The following is a 15334-nucleotide window of genomic DNA, read 5'->3' as shown; positions in this document are numbered from 1 at the left end:
ATCTGTTTAAACATTTCTGTAACAGTTCAACAATTAATTATTTAATTTGAATAATTAAGTTGGTAATCATAAAAAACGGAATTTCAGGGCAGTTGGAAGTCATTGGGTGGGTGGATTTGAAACTAGAAAATGGAGAGGGAGTGTTTCATGATGATGGGTTGGGATCTTCGAATGTAGACTTTTGTCCTTTGAATGTAGAAGTTGGGGAAGAGCAGTTGGAAGTTGTTGGTTTGGTTGATTTGAGAGGAGAAAATGGAGAAGGAGCGTTATACATATTTGAAGGGCAGTTGGAAGACATTGGTGTGGTTGATTTGACGCTAAAAGATGCAGAGGGAGAGTTGGAGCAAGATCTGTTACAGAATAAAAAGATGGAAGATCCTCCATTGATTAGTCAAGGTAATTTGTTAAGTCATTGTTTAACGCCCAAAATGTGACAACCACTAAGCGGTGGTTGTAGTATAATCGGGCGGTCGATCCACAAGGAGGTAACCTAAAATCAAAATGTTAGTAGGAAATAGCACAAAAAGTTAGTAACAAGAAGTAAATAAAATTGTAAATGGAAAGATGTTTGAGATTTTGGTATTGTATTTTGATAAAGTGATGAAATGAGATAAGTGAAATAAAGGTAAGATGTAATCAAGAGTTTGAGAAAATGAAAGGTTTTAAGAATCATCCATATGCTTTTTTAGTTAATTGGTTACTTGATTTACAAAAATACACAAGTAAATAGTTCACATCCCAACATTTACTTGGAAAATCTAACATTAAAGTCCATAGTTTTTCTAACAAAAGTTCATTTGAGTTATAAAGTTCTTTACTTTTAAAAGCACAATGTTAATCTTATGAAAAAATCTAAAAATGACAAAATACCCAAGGGCAATAATGCAATAGAAGATTAGACATAAAATTATGTATCAATATTACTTTTACTAATTAGAAGCACATAGAAAGAGCATGACTAATCCTATATACTATTAGCATAAGTAAATAAAGATAACAAAATAAAGTTAGAGATGAAAGAACATAAATAACTCAAATATATTACATTAAGAACATAGTAAATCAAAGTAGCAAAATAACATCACTTGCATATGGAATCATCCCTAACCTTCCTAGGAAGATTACGCCATTATGCTCATGATTCTCACAAAATTCTAAGAAGAAAATATGAAAAGAAAGTGAGTGGAAATTTTGCTATAGTTTCTCTACTCTAAAAATTACATACCAAATGTGAAGAAAGTGTCCCTATTTATAAATGGGGAAAATGACTAAAAAGAAATTAAACAAAAAATGGGGTTTACAAAATAAATCTGAAATATTAATAATAAAATATGATTTTGAAAAATCAAATCTTATTATTAATATTACCCTAGCTATTTTTGTGTATAGTCAAAATGCTCTTTTTTAAAAATACCACAAAAACATGAGCTTTAAAGCTCAAAATGGCAATTTTAGAAGCCCAATACCCACAAAATATGGCTGGTGATACAAGAGGGTTTTGACCCATTTTCAGCCAATGGAAAACTGCCACGTAGGCGGCTGGCTGGGGTGTTGATGCATTGGGCTGGCTTTGGGTTGCTGGAATCGTGGGCCTTTGTTTGGCCACTTGGGCTTGCTGAGAAAGAGAGACTGCTATTGAAGGAGGCTTCTCTTTGGACCTTCGGCTGAAGGAGAAATAAAGAGCTGGACTGATGGCAGGTGGGGACAGGTGGCGTAAGGAAGATGCATGTGGCTGGTCACGTTGGAGGCTTGGGAGAAGCATGTGGCTGGTCACGTTGGAGATCACATTGTTGAAGGGAAAGCTGGTGGTTGAAGGAAATTGGGCTCAGCTGGGATGTGGACAAGTGGCAGCATGGGTGTTGGAGCTTCAGCGTGGGCCTGTGGATTGGGCTGGAGTCTTGGGCCGAATGGGCCTGATTTCTTCAACAAAATATCATTTTCTTCCTTTCTTTTTTTAGTTTTAACTCTTTCTTTCTCTTTTCTTTTTGCTTGTGTTCAAATGCAATTTATTTCCTAAAAATTAACAATAAATTAAATCATAATCAAATATTTTCATTTATTAAATAAATTAAATTAATTCCATGAAAATATTAATTAGACTTAATTTATTTGGACCATTAAAGTCAATAAATATGCATTTTTCACCACTAATCACAACCCACAACTAGCTTATTGCTAGTCCCTAGCAATTCAAGCGAAAAATAAAATTATCAAGTTGAATAATCAAGTCAAACCAAGAAAAATCATCTAAGCATTTTCAAATTATCAGCAAGAAGTCAGAAATTACTATCTAAGCTACTATAGTTGCGATTTCAGAGTTGTGTGTGTGCACCAAACCATATTCTTTTTCTCACAAGTCATAACACAAATAGTATCGAAAAATCTCAAAAGTATAAAGATCTCAACTCCAAATTCCTCACGGGCATTGAAAGTATTGTATGGGAAGGATTACACTCTTGGAGTTGGAAATGTAACAGTTTACGCTCAAATGAGAGAAGATAAACTTTTTAGGACAAGCAATTTGAACAAATATTGATCACAAGATAGGCAAATCAACTTATTGGAATTCAAATGACAAACAATCTTTGGGATTTACATGAGAAGACTCTAAGAGCAAAATGACAACTAACTAACAATGATAAATAAGAAAGTGAACTATAATGATAATAATTTTTTTTTAATACAATTACACAAAATAATAGTAATAGAAATATATATACTATTATTGTTCTTTTTTTTTTAACAATTACAAAATAATAGAAGGAAGTGTTGCTCTTGTTCTCTTTTTTTCATTTTTTTTAATATTTTTTTTCTTTTTCTTCTCTTTTTTTTTAATTTCTTTTTCTTTTTCATTATTTTTTTTTGACAAGAGACAACACAAAAAAAAAAAAAAAAAAAGAAAATTACAAATACAATAAATAGAACACAAATTTATTACAAAGATTTTTCTTAAATGAAAAACATCCCTCTAGTAAATGTCATGTTTTAAATTCCAAAGATGTGACTTTACCAACTCAAATGATCAATAAAAGTTCAAAAAGTTGTTTTCTCAACTCTCACAACTCACTAAGAAATGAAAAACTTTATACTTGAAATTTCTCTCAACTATTTGTGGTAACAACCAATTTATCGCATGTTTGGAAAGTGCACAAAAGAACTCTGAAAATCACTTCTTAATAGCTAAACATAGTAAGAACTGACTCAAACCAACAAATTCTACTCATGCTTGGATAATTTTGAGAAAATTTGACTTAAATATTCAACAAGACAATAATGTTTTCCAAATGAATGCTAATGATGTAACAATAAGATTTTCCAAATGAAAGCTAATGCATGCTCACCACCCCTAACCAAAAATCAGACAGTGTCCTCAATGTCAAAATGAATAAGCAATGAAAAAGATAAGGTAAGAGAACACCTGGATGATGACCATGTCCATAAGGTGAGAGCGAAAATAGCCTGGTAACAATACCCCAAAACAAAATACAAAAACAAAAAGCATACAAAAATAAAAGAAAGACAGAAAAATAAAAAAAACAACAACAAACCATTCAGAACTTTAGAGTGTATAGATTGGGTCCTTAAGAAGGACCTCTTCAACACGACTCACACTCTCAATGTAATGCTTCAGCCTTTGGCCATTGACGAGAAAAATTCTCCCATCGGTTGGATCCTTGACCTCCACCGAACCGTTGGGAAATACTTGCTTTACTACAAATGGACCAGTCCATCGCGATCGCAATTTACCGGGATGCAAGTGCAAGCGAGAGTCGTACAAATGCACTTTTTGATTTGGCTCAAAGTACTTTCGTAGGATTTGTTTGTCGTGAGCGATTTTCAAATTTTCCTTATAAATCCTGGAATTGTCATATGCATCGTTTCTCAACTTCTCAATTTCGGACAACTGGAGTTTGCGATTGATACCTGTGGCATTCAGATCAAAGTTTAGGGTTTTGATAGCCCAGTATGCTTTATGCTCGAGCTCGACAGGTAAATGACAGGCTTTTCCAAAGACAAGCCGATAGGGAGACATCCCAAGAGGGGACTTGAAAGCAGTGCGGTATGCCCAAAGAGCGTCTAGAAGACGTGTAGACCAATCTTTGCAGTCAGGATTTATTGTCTTTTCCAGAATGTGTTTAATCTCCCTATTGGCTAACTCAGCTTGACCATTAGTCTGTGGATGATAGGCATTTGCAACTTTATGAATTACACCGTACTTGCACATAAGAGCCTCAAAAGATCGATTGCAAAAATGAATGCCTTGATCACTGATGATAGTGCGAGGGGTACCAAACCTTGATAACACATTTTCTTTCAAGAATTTGACAACTGTAGCGTTATCATTGGTTCGACATGGTACAACCTCGACTCATTTGGAAACATAATCCACAGCGAGGAGAATGTAAAGGTAGCCAAAAGAAGGTGGAAATGGTCCCATAAAGTCTATCCCCCAACAATCAAATATTTCGATAACAAGAATTGGGTTCAAGGGCATCATGTGCCGACGGGATAAGGATCCTAACTTTTGGCACCTTACACAAGAACAACATAAATCATTGGTGTCTTTGAACAAGGTGGGCCAGTAAAGGCCGCATTGCAAGATTTTTGCAGCGGTTTTCTTCACAGAGAAGTGACCACCACAAGCATCATTGTGGCAAAAATTCAGCACACTAGACATCTCATCGTCGTGGATGCATCTTCGCATGATTTGGTCGGGGAAATACTTGAATAAGTATGGGTCATCCCAAAAGAAATTGCACACCTCGACCAGAAATTTGCGTTTGTCTTGTGAACTCCAATCGGATGGGAGTTCACCTGTTACTAAGTAGTTTACAATGTGAGCGTACCACGGCAACTTAGCAACAAAAAGTAATTGTTCATCGGGGAAATCATCATGAATAGGTGGACCGTCAGCGAGATCGCTGAATTCAAGTCGGGACAAATGGTCCGCGATGACATTTTCAACACCTTTCTTGTCTTTGATCGTTATGTTAAATTCTTGCAGGAGAAGGATCCACCGTATTAATCGCGCCTTAGCATACTTTTTGGAAAGGAGATACTTAAGGGCAGAGTGATCGGTGAAGATCGTAATAGGTGATCCAATCAAATAAGATCGAAATTTTTCAAGAGCAAAGACAACGGCAAGCAACTCTTTTTCAGTAGTGGAATAATTCATTTGAGCACTATTGAGAGTTCGGCTTGCATAATAGACAACAAAGGGTTTCCCCTCCCTTCGTTGTCCTAGCACAGCTCCCACAGCAAAGTTGCTGGCATCACACATGATCTCGAAAGGAAGACTCCAATCGGGTGACTGAATGATGGGAGCGGAAGTGAGTGAATTGACAAGCGTTCGGAATGATTCCTCACACTTAGGTGTCCATTCAAAAGTGGCATCTTTGGCTAGGAGGTTGCTTAGCAGATGGGCAATCATTGAAAAATTTTGTATGAACCTCCTATAGAAACCAGCATGACCAAGAAATGACCTAACGTCTTTGACAGTCTTAGGAGTTGGCAGGTTGGAGATAAGGTCGACTTTGGATTGATCAACCTCAATTCCTTTTTCAGAAACAATGTGGCCTAAGACTATGCCAGAAGATACCATGAAGTGGCATTTTTCCCAATTGAGGACAAGTCCTTTCTCGATGCATCATTTTAAAACAGCTTCAAGAAGAAGAAGACATGTCTCAAAGGAGTTTCCAAAAATGGTTAGATCATCCATGAATACTTCCATTGATTTTTTGATCATGTCACTAAAGATGCTCATCATGCATCTTTGGAAAGTAGCTGGTGCATTACACAAGCCAAATGACATACGCTGGAAAGCAAACGTGCTAAAGGGACAAGTGAAAGTGGTCTTATCTTGATCCTCCAATGCAATCTCAATTTGAAAATAGCCAGAATAGCCATCAAGAAAGCAATAGAAAGGATGACCAGCTACACGTTCAAGGATTTGATCAATGAATGGGAGTGGAAAATGATCTTTGCGGGAGGCGGCATTCAATTTTCTATAATCAATGCACATGCGCCACCCCGTCACCGTTCTTGTGGGGACAAGGACCCCTTTTTCGTTTTGGATAACGGTGACTGTAATGCCCCAAATTTCCTAATAAGGTTTAGGACTTTGATTAGGAGGCCGGGAGGGCCATAATTGATCTATTATGCTATTTAATAATCATGTGCATGTTCATGTGAATTATATTATTATATGATGGTAAATGCATGCATATGGGAGTATTTATAGTTATGAGGGCATTTTGGTAATTTGGCCTGTTGAGGGCATATTTGTAAATTGGGTGCATATTGTAATTTGTGAATGAGATTTTATTATTATGGAGATATATTCGAGCTATTCGGCATGAAACGATCCTAGATTATGAGTTAGCGGTTTTGTCATAACGGGGTCAATTTTGGGGTAATAGAAATGTTTATTTGATGATAAATTGGGAATATTTGAGATCAGGATGGAATTCTGGAAGTTTTGACTATAATGTCTCCGGGGGTGTTTTCGGGACCCCGAGCCTTAGGTTTTATTTGAGGTTACTTAAGCTTGAAGTAGCTTGTCAGATAAGAACGTACGTTAGAAAATCTCTCTCTTCCTTCTCGATAGCTTATTTTACCGTTCGAAGCCTTTTTGAAGGAATCTCGAGTTCTAGGAGTCAGAATCAAGCAAGGGTCGAGGCATAGCGATCCTAGGAAAGATTAGAAGCTTCCTAATTGAAGGATTTAACGGAAAACAACCCAATCAAAGGTAATCTAAGTTTGAAGTTTTTAGTTTCTAAAGTTTTTAAGCTTAGAATTGGACTTTGTGAATTGTTGAATTTTTGGTTGGTTTGAGCTTCAGGTTTTGGTGGTTTTGGACCATTGGGAAGTTTGGGAACTTTGATTTGATGATTTGGATGGGATTTTGGAAGGTTTTAGAAGTGGAAAAACGAAGAAAAATGGCTGGTGCGAAGTTGGGCCGCGGCCCTGTTCTTGGGCGCCGCGGCCCTAGCTTGAGGAAGGTGGAGGAGGCTCTGCCAGGGGGGCGGGCCGTGACATGGTCCATGTAGGGCCGTGGCCCTTAAGGGAAAAATTGCCCAAAAGAGTGTTTTTGTGATGGAAACTTAACTCTAAGGGCCTCGGATCGATCCTACTACTTAGTTGAGTGGGATTCGATGTTCCGGAGGCTTGGGTTAGGTTTGGAAGTATTTAATTACTCATTTTGATGAGGTTTTATATTTGGTTATGACTAGGTGACCGCTAAGGGCTTAAAGGTTGATCGTCTCAAGGGTCGTTCTTTAAATCGTTCTAGCTCGAGTCTGAGGTAAGAAAATTGCACCCTGTGTATATGTGACATGCATGGTTATCCTTGATGCACGTTGGTTGATTATTGAATGTGACATGCATGGCGGTTATTGGTGCATGTTGGATTGCTGAGTATTATGCATGCGATGCATGAGAAACATGTGATTAGGACATGCTTTGTATGCTGGGTATGATGTTGTTCAGAGCTTGAGCCTCTGTGTTGTGCATGGACCTAATTGTGCTAGTACCTGTTAAGTAAGCATGCTGAATGCCTTGTTTATGGATATTGGGTACGTGATATATGTGTCTGGTGGCATGGCTTACTTGTGTATGGCGCTGGCTTATTAGTCAGAATCGACAATGGTGTCAGATCCGTCTGTGAAGCTGTGACTTATTAGTTAAGTTCACCACAGGCTGAGCACTGGTCGTGTTTTACCGACCCAAGGGTCAGAAGTGGCAGTGCGTTGTGAACGCCGGGCCAAATAAAGATTGGATCTAATCAAAGTCGGCATTGAATGACTCATATGGGGTATTAATGCTGGACCGACCGGAAGGTCAATGAGAACTATAAGTGCTTGCCTAGTCTAAGACCAGATGATTTCAGCCAAGGTATATGACCCCGGTGACTGTTTGTCACATGGCTGGGGGACGTTGTCCTTAGTTACGACTCTAGAGTCGAGAGGATGGTTATGTTGGTGACTAATCACCATGCACCTATCCTGATCAAGCTTATGAAGGAACCATTTATCAGTTAAGCCCTGGTGACCCTATCGTCACATGGCTAGAGGAAGCTGTACCCACTTCTATGACTTTTGGCTATTGTCACCTACCTGTTTTGGACCGTTGGTCCTGAATGGCTGTTACAATTACTGTTGATATTACATCATGTTGTCTGTTGATATTATATCATGTTACCTGGTGATATTACGTCATGTTATATGTTGATATTATATCATGTTAGATTGTGTTTTCTTGCTGGGCTTCGGCTCACGGGTGCTACGTGGTGCAGGTAAAGGCAAGAGGAAGCTAAACCATCCTTGAGTTGAAGAGCTTAGGTGATGACGTGTACATATGCAGCTGCTCGTCCACCACGGCCGAGGTTTAAAGTGGAACTGGGTTGAACCCTGTTTTGCCGCTTAGAACGGCCTGTTGTAAATATTTTCTGTAATAAACTCTGAAATTATATTTTCGGGATCCCAGTGTATATATTAAACGTTCGAGTGAAACGTTACATCTTAACCAAAGTTTTTAATCCCTAAACCGCTAATCATTCTTAGTTACACGTTTTGGCCAAATGACTCGATTTGCGAGTTTAGCACTGTTTACAAGGCACACCGTAACGGTCCCTGGAGTTTGGGGTGTTACAGTGACACCAGATTTCTTAGGCACAACTTGAGTTGGACTAACCCATTTGTTATCTGCTACCGGGTAAATAATACCGGCATCTAGCAATTTCAAAACTTCATTTTTTACAACCTCTGTCATCGTGGGGTTCAGTCGCCTTTGAGGGTTTCTTCGAGGGATAGCCTCGTCCTCCAGATTGATTCGATGGGAGCAAATTAACGGGCTAATACCTTTGATATCAGCAAGCGTCCAACCTATCGCAGATTTATGCGTTCGCAGTAGCTCGAGTAACTGCAATTCTTGAGAATTTTGAAGGTTGGATGAGATGATAACTGGAAAGGTTTCACCGTCTCCCAAGAAGGCATGTTTCAAACCCTCGGGAAGTTGGGTCAATTGAACAATTGGAACCTCTTCGGCTGAAGTTTTCGGCTGTGCCCTCTCGCGAGGTAGCTCTTCAAAGCGAGGTTGCCAAAACTGAGTCCTTCTATTGCGTGAGTCTATGCGATCTGATATTGCAAGAGTAGACTCAATAGAGTTCGGACTTTCGTTGTCGGACAGAAGGAGGAGTTCATCAAGATTATCAAAGTTGTTGCGCAATTGAACCTCCTCGGGAATTAAAGAGTCAATCATGAATGTTTGATAGCATTCATCATCTTTTCGGGGTTGTTTCGCGATGTGGAAGATATTGACTTCTAGAGTCATGTTTCCAAACGATATCTTCATTAGAACCATTCCGACAATTGATCAAAGCATTTGCAGTAGCAAGGAATGGTCTTCCGAGGATAATAGGAATTTTGGACTCCATGTTCACCACAGATTGGGTATCAAGAATAAGAAAATCCACGGGGTAATAGAATTTTTCAATTTGAATCAATACATCCTCAACGATACCCCTAGGCTTTTTGGTGGAACGATCAGCAAGCTGTAGTACAACAGATGTTGGCTTCATTTCTCCAAGACCGAGTTGCGAGTATACAGAATAAGGCATGACATTAACACTCGCGCCAAGATCAAGTAAGGCTTGGCTGACTTCATGGGTCCCAATTTGGCAAGAAATGGTGGGACAACCAGGATCTTTGTATTTTGGCGGTGTCTTTTGTTCAATTACCGCACTTACTTGCTCGGTCAAGAAAGCAGTCTTCTTGACATGGTGCTTCCTTTTTGCAGTGCAAAGATCCTTGATGATTTTGGCATAAGCGGGCACTTGTTTTATGATGTGAAGCAAAGGAAGATTAATCTTCACTTGTGTCAAGTGCTCAAGGAGTTCAGCTCGGTTATCAGGAAGTTTCCCAACAGATTTCAAAGCTTGGGGAAATGGTATCTTTGGAGTGGCATTGAGTGGTGGATTTTCAGGAATGACTTTTGGAATACTAGGAGAGTTGGATTTAATGGGTGGGTCCGGCAAAGTTTTACCGCTTCTCGTCATGATGGCATTCACTTCCTTGACGTTTTGATCATTTGAATTTGAAGATTGGGCCATGTGTTGGCCTTGAACATTGAATTTCAGTTGGGAAGGAAGTTTGCCTTTTTCCGGAATAGTCAAGGATTCAGTCAATTTTGAGAATTGACATTTCATTTCCTTGATTTCTTCCATCATTTGGCGATTCAGTTTGGATTGTTCCTCCATGAATGCATGAAGAGTATTCTCAAAAGAATTTCATTGTGGACGAGCATTGTAATGAGGTGCAGAATATGCCTTTGATGGTTGAACTTGTTGCTCACTTCTCCATTGGCCTCCAGACGATTGAGCTTGGTTGGAATCTCTCCAACTGAAATTTGGGTGGTTTCTCCAACCAGGGTTGTACATATGGGAGAATGGCTTGTTATATGCCCTTAAGGCATTGCATTGCTCCTCATAAACCCCCCTCATTTCATTCAAAGCTAAGTAGTCCTTAGCTAAGTGCTCCGTCCCTCCACAAACAAAGCAAGGTTCTTGCGGTTCCGCTTGAGCGATCATGTGCGACTTTTGCCCATTTTTCGTCATTAAGACCTGAAACTGCTTTTTCAAAGCTTCGAGTTGGGCCTTAATACTATCCTCTTCTCGAAGTTGATAGATCCCAGATGGTTTGTGTCGGTTGGTGCTGTCAGTAGCACTTGGACCAGTCCAGTGTGAGACTTTTTTGCAGTTTCTTCGAGATATTCAAGAGCATCATCTGGCTCTTTTTCGAGGAATTCACCATTGCATAGCATTTCTACAAACTGGCGCTCACGACTCGTGAGGCCTTCATAGAAGTAACTGACCAAGCGCCAGTTCTCATAGCCATGGTGCGGGCACTGATTTAACAGATCTTTGAATCTTTCCCAGACTTGATAGAACGTCTCATTGTCTTTTTGGGAAAATGTGGAAATCTGTCGTTTGAAACTGTTGGTCTTATGGCTGGGGAAGTGTTTCAGAAAGAAAGATTTGGTCATCTCCTCCCATGTTCCAATCGACCTAGGTCTCAAAGAGTACAACCAACTTTTGGCCTTGTCCTTCAAGGAGAAAGGGAAGAACTTCAGTCGCACAACATCGGCATTTTCGGCTCGGTTATAGAACGTGGCTACCACCTCCTCAAATTCTATGATATGCACGTATGGGCTTTCGTTTTCCATTCCATGAAATGTAGGCAGGAGTTGAATCATGCCAGGTTTAAAGTATAATGCGGGCATGGTAGGAGGGAAGATGATGCATGCAGGCGTGGAAGTGCGAGTAGGATGGAGGTAGTCATTGGGAGTTCTTGGTTGGATTTCATCATTGCGAGCCATTGCGAATGGGTTATTATCAGCAAAAGTTTGTGGAGAAGCTGGATTGGTGGAAGGAGTTCCGGTGGGAGTGGCAGATGAATTGGAAGAAGTGTCACTGGAAGTTTCGTGATGATTCATCCACTCTCGGAAATCAATTTTAGATTTATTTTATGTCTCTTTTTTCTTTTTCTTTTTTTTTTGATTTTTTTTATTGATTTTGATTGATTTTTTTTTTTTTTGTTAAACTTGTTCCCAGGTAGATTTGGAGGTTTTCGGGTGATCTCCAACGCCTTACTAGAACTCCCCGAGGTTACTGAGTAAGTATGGTGGATCACAGGCCAACCTTTTCGACCAAACAACCTTTAAGCAAAGTGAAATTGCTTATTTTGACAAAACAAGCTTGATTTTCTTATAGTAATAAGTTCAACAATGTAATAGTACAAAGGTAGATGCTCAAAATGTTCCTAGGCCGATTGGGAAGGTTGCCAAGGTACCGCTTTAGACCCACACTTGCCTAGACAGAACTCCCCGAGGTTCCCAGGTAAGTGTGGAGGGTAACACTATCACAAACCTTATTTAACAACCAATCTTTCTAGACAGAACAATATCGGTTTCTACCATTTGTAATATTACACAATTGTTCCCAATACTAAACGTTTTATGATTGAAATTTTATGCAATTTTATGTTTTTTTTTTTTTGAAAAACCTAAATTCTAAGGAAAACTAAGGCAAAGGAAAAGAAAAACCTAAACTAAGTAACAAAATAATAAAAAAAAACACAAAACAAAATAAAATAAAGAAAATAAAATTAAAGTGAAGAGAAAATAGCAAGCTTAATCTATTTTTTTTTCAAATATGTATTAAACAAAAAAAATAGAATAGAAATTAAGAAAGAAAAATGGAGTAAGAAAAAAAAATGATATAAATATATATGGTTTAAAAAAAACAACAAAAAGAGAAGAAAAATGGAAAAGGAAACAAAGAAATAGAAATAAGAATATATATATATATATTTTTGTTTTTTTTTCTTTTCTGTTTTTGCTTTTTTTTTTTTAGTTTTTTTTTAATAGATATGTATAAATATATATATACATATTTTTTTTACCGAAAAAAAGGATAAAAAAAAAGAGAAAGAAAATAAAAGATATATATATAAATAAAGGAATTTTTTTTCATGATTGTTTTTTTTTCTTTTTATTTTTGTTATAATAATAATTAATTAAAAATTAGTAAATAATAAAAACTATACTAACACAATATTTATTATAACAAAAACATAAATAAAGTTACTAATATTTTTGTAAAAATTTCACTAAACCTTTGAAAATTACCTCCCCGACAACGGCGCCAAAATTTGTTTAACGCCCAAAATGTAACAACCATTAAGCGGTGGTTGTAGTATAATCGGGCGGTCGATCCACAAGGAGGTAACCTAAAATCAAAAGGTTAGTAGGAAATAGCACAAAAAGTTAGTAATAAGAAGTAAATAAAATTGTAAATGGAAAGATGTTTGAGATTTTGGTATTGTATTTTGATAAAGTGATGAAATGAGATAAGTGAAATAAAGGTAAGATGTAATCAAGAGTTTGAGAAAATGAAAGGTTTCAAGAATCATCCATATGCTTTTTTAGTTAATTGGTTACTTGATTTACAAAAATACACAAGTAAATAGTTCACATCCCAACATTTACTTGGAAAATCTAACATTAAAGTCCATAGTTTTTCTAACAAAAGTTCATTTGAGTTATAAAGTTCTTTACTTTAAAAGCACAATGTTAATCTTATGAAAAAATCTAAAAATGACAAAATACCCAAGGGCAATAATGCAATAGAAGATTAGACATAAAATTATGTATCAATATTACTTTTACTAATTAGAAGCACATAGAAAGAGCATGACTAATCCTATATACTATTAGCATAAGTAAATAAAGATAACAAAATAAAGATAGAGATGAAAGAACATAAATAACTCAAATATATTACATTAAGAACATAGTAAATCAAAGTAGCAAAATAACATCACTTGCATATGGAATCATCCCTAACCTTCCTAGGAAGATTACGCCATTATGCTCATGATTCTCACAAAATTCTAAGAAGAAAATATGAGAAGAAAGTGAGTGGAAATTTTGCTACAGTTTCTCTACTCTAAAAATTACATACCAAATGTGAAGAAAGTATCCCTATTTATAGATGGGGAAAATGACTAAAAAGAAATTAAACAAAAAAATGGGGTTTACAAAATAAATCTGAAATATTAATAATAAAATATAATTTTGAAAAATCAAATCTTATTATTAATATTACCCTAGCTATTTTTGTGTATAGTCAAAATACTCTTTTTCTAAAATACCACAAAAACATGAGCTTTAAAGCTCAAAATGGCAATTTTACAAGCTCAATACACACAAAATATGGCTGGTGATACAAGAGGGTTTTGACCCATTTTCAGCCAATGGAAAACTGCCACGTAGGCGGCTGGCTGGGGTGTTGATGCATTGGGCTGGCTTTGGGCTGCTGGAACCGTGGGCCTTTGTTTGGCCACTTGGGCTTGCTGAGAAGGAGAGGCTGTTATTGAAGGAGGCTTCTCTTTGGACCTTCGGCTGAAGGAGAAATAAAGAGCTGGACTGATGGCAGGTGGGGACAGGTGGCGCAAGGAAGATGCATGTGGCTGGTCACGTTGGAGGCTTGGGAGAAGCATGTGGCTGGTCACGTTGGAGATCACATTGCTGAAGGGAAAGCTAGTGGTTGAAGGAAATTGGGCTCAGCTGGGATGTGGACAAGTGGCAGCAGGGGTGTTGGAGCTTCAGCGTGGGCCTGTGGATTGGGCTGGAGTCTTGGGCCGAATGGGTCTGATTTCTTCAACAAAATATCATTTTCTTCCTTTCTTTTTTCAGTTTTAACTCTTTCTTTCTCTTTTCTTTTTGCTTGTGTTCAAATGCAATTTATTTCCTAAAAATTAACAATAAATTAAATCATAATCAAATATTTTCATTTATTAAATAAATTATATTAATTCCATGAAAATATTAATTAGACTTAATTTATTTTGACCATTAAAGTTAATAAATATGCATTTTTCACCACTAATCAGTCATGGAAACGGTAAGGAAGGAGATGGAATTGATATAGTTGATTTGGAGGAGAATACTTGCAACAATAGTTGTTATTTTAATAATGGTGAGGTAGTTTGTGGAGAATCTAGTCAGCTGATTGGTGAGGAATGTGTTGTAGAAGGAGATGGGTTGTCTTCACATTTTGTCACTTTAATTAATTTGATTAGTGCCACTGAACAGTGTCGCAAAGGTGAATTTTTCAAATCTGAATATCAAGTAATGTTGCACTTTGAAGAGGAGAAGGAGTTGGTCTTTAAGTTTGGTGGATCTGGATTTGATTGTAATACTTTTGATGTAGAAGAAAGAGAATTTTAGAACCTATCTTGTGAGGTTGTTTATATTTTCACATTTATTATGTATTTTTAATAAATTTATTATTTGTAACTTTTTATTTATTTTGATTGGAGATGAACTTAGTATCTAATATAACGCAGGAAAGTGTTAAGGAGAGTGTATTTCCACCATGTATTCTGAATCGTAGTAGTTGGGCTAATTTGCACGATCTCAATAATGAGGAGAAAGTTTTGATGGAGTATGTGATGGACCATACAAAGTCGGCAGAGTAATTATATAAATATCAGTGCATAATTTAATTTATAATTTTTTTAGTTGGAGTATTAATTTGTAGAGTTTTAAGCTTATCTTCTAAACTTCTATTTACAGTTAGATTGTTTTCCTTGGTGAGAAAGTTGTTGGTAGGAGGAGAGATTTCCTAACATTGTCAAAAAAGCAACTTGTGAGCGCTAGAGTATGTCCTTATATTGTTTTGGATTTCTGATTTTATTTTATATTAAATGATGTGAAGAAGGTTGTGGTATGCTAACTCTTTAAAGTGTTTGAAGGTTGTGAATTACTTAGTTGA

General features: G+C 37.1%; 1 non-coding gene across 1 annotated transcript; it reads left to right on the top strand.

Moving 5' to 3' along the window:
- Positions 1–10885: 10885 nt before the first annotated feature.
- LOC133813036 (small nucleolar RNA R71) lies at positions 10886–10992 on the top strand. Its single transcript, XR_009884084.1, has one exon. It is a non-coding gene; the product is annotated as a small nucleolar RNA R71 (small nucleolar RNA).
- Positions 10993–15334: the final 4342 nt, after the last annotated feature.

The sequence above is a fragment of the Humulus lupulus genome, chromosome 1 (genome assembly GCF_963169125.1).
Source record: "Humulus lupulus chromosome 1, drHumLupu1.1, whole genome shotgun sequence".
NCBI lineage: Eukaryota > Viridiplantae > Streptophyta > Magnoliopsida > Rosales > Cannabaceae > Humulus > Humulus lupulus.
This window is presented reverse-complemented; position numbering and strand designations above follow the sequence as displayed.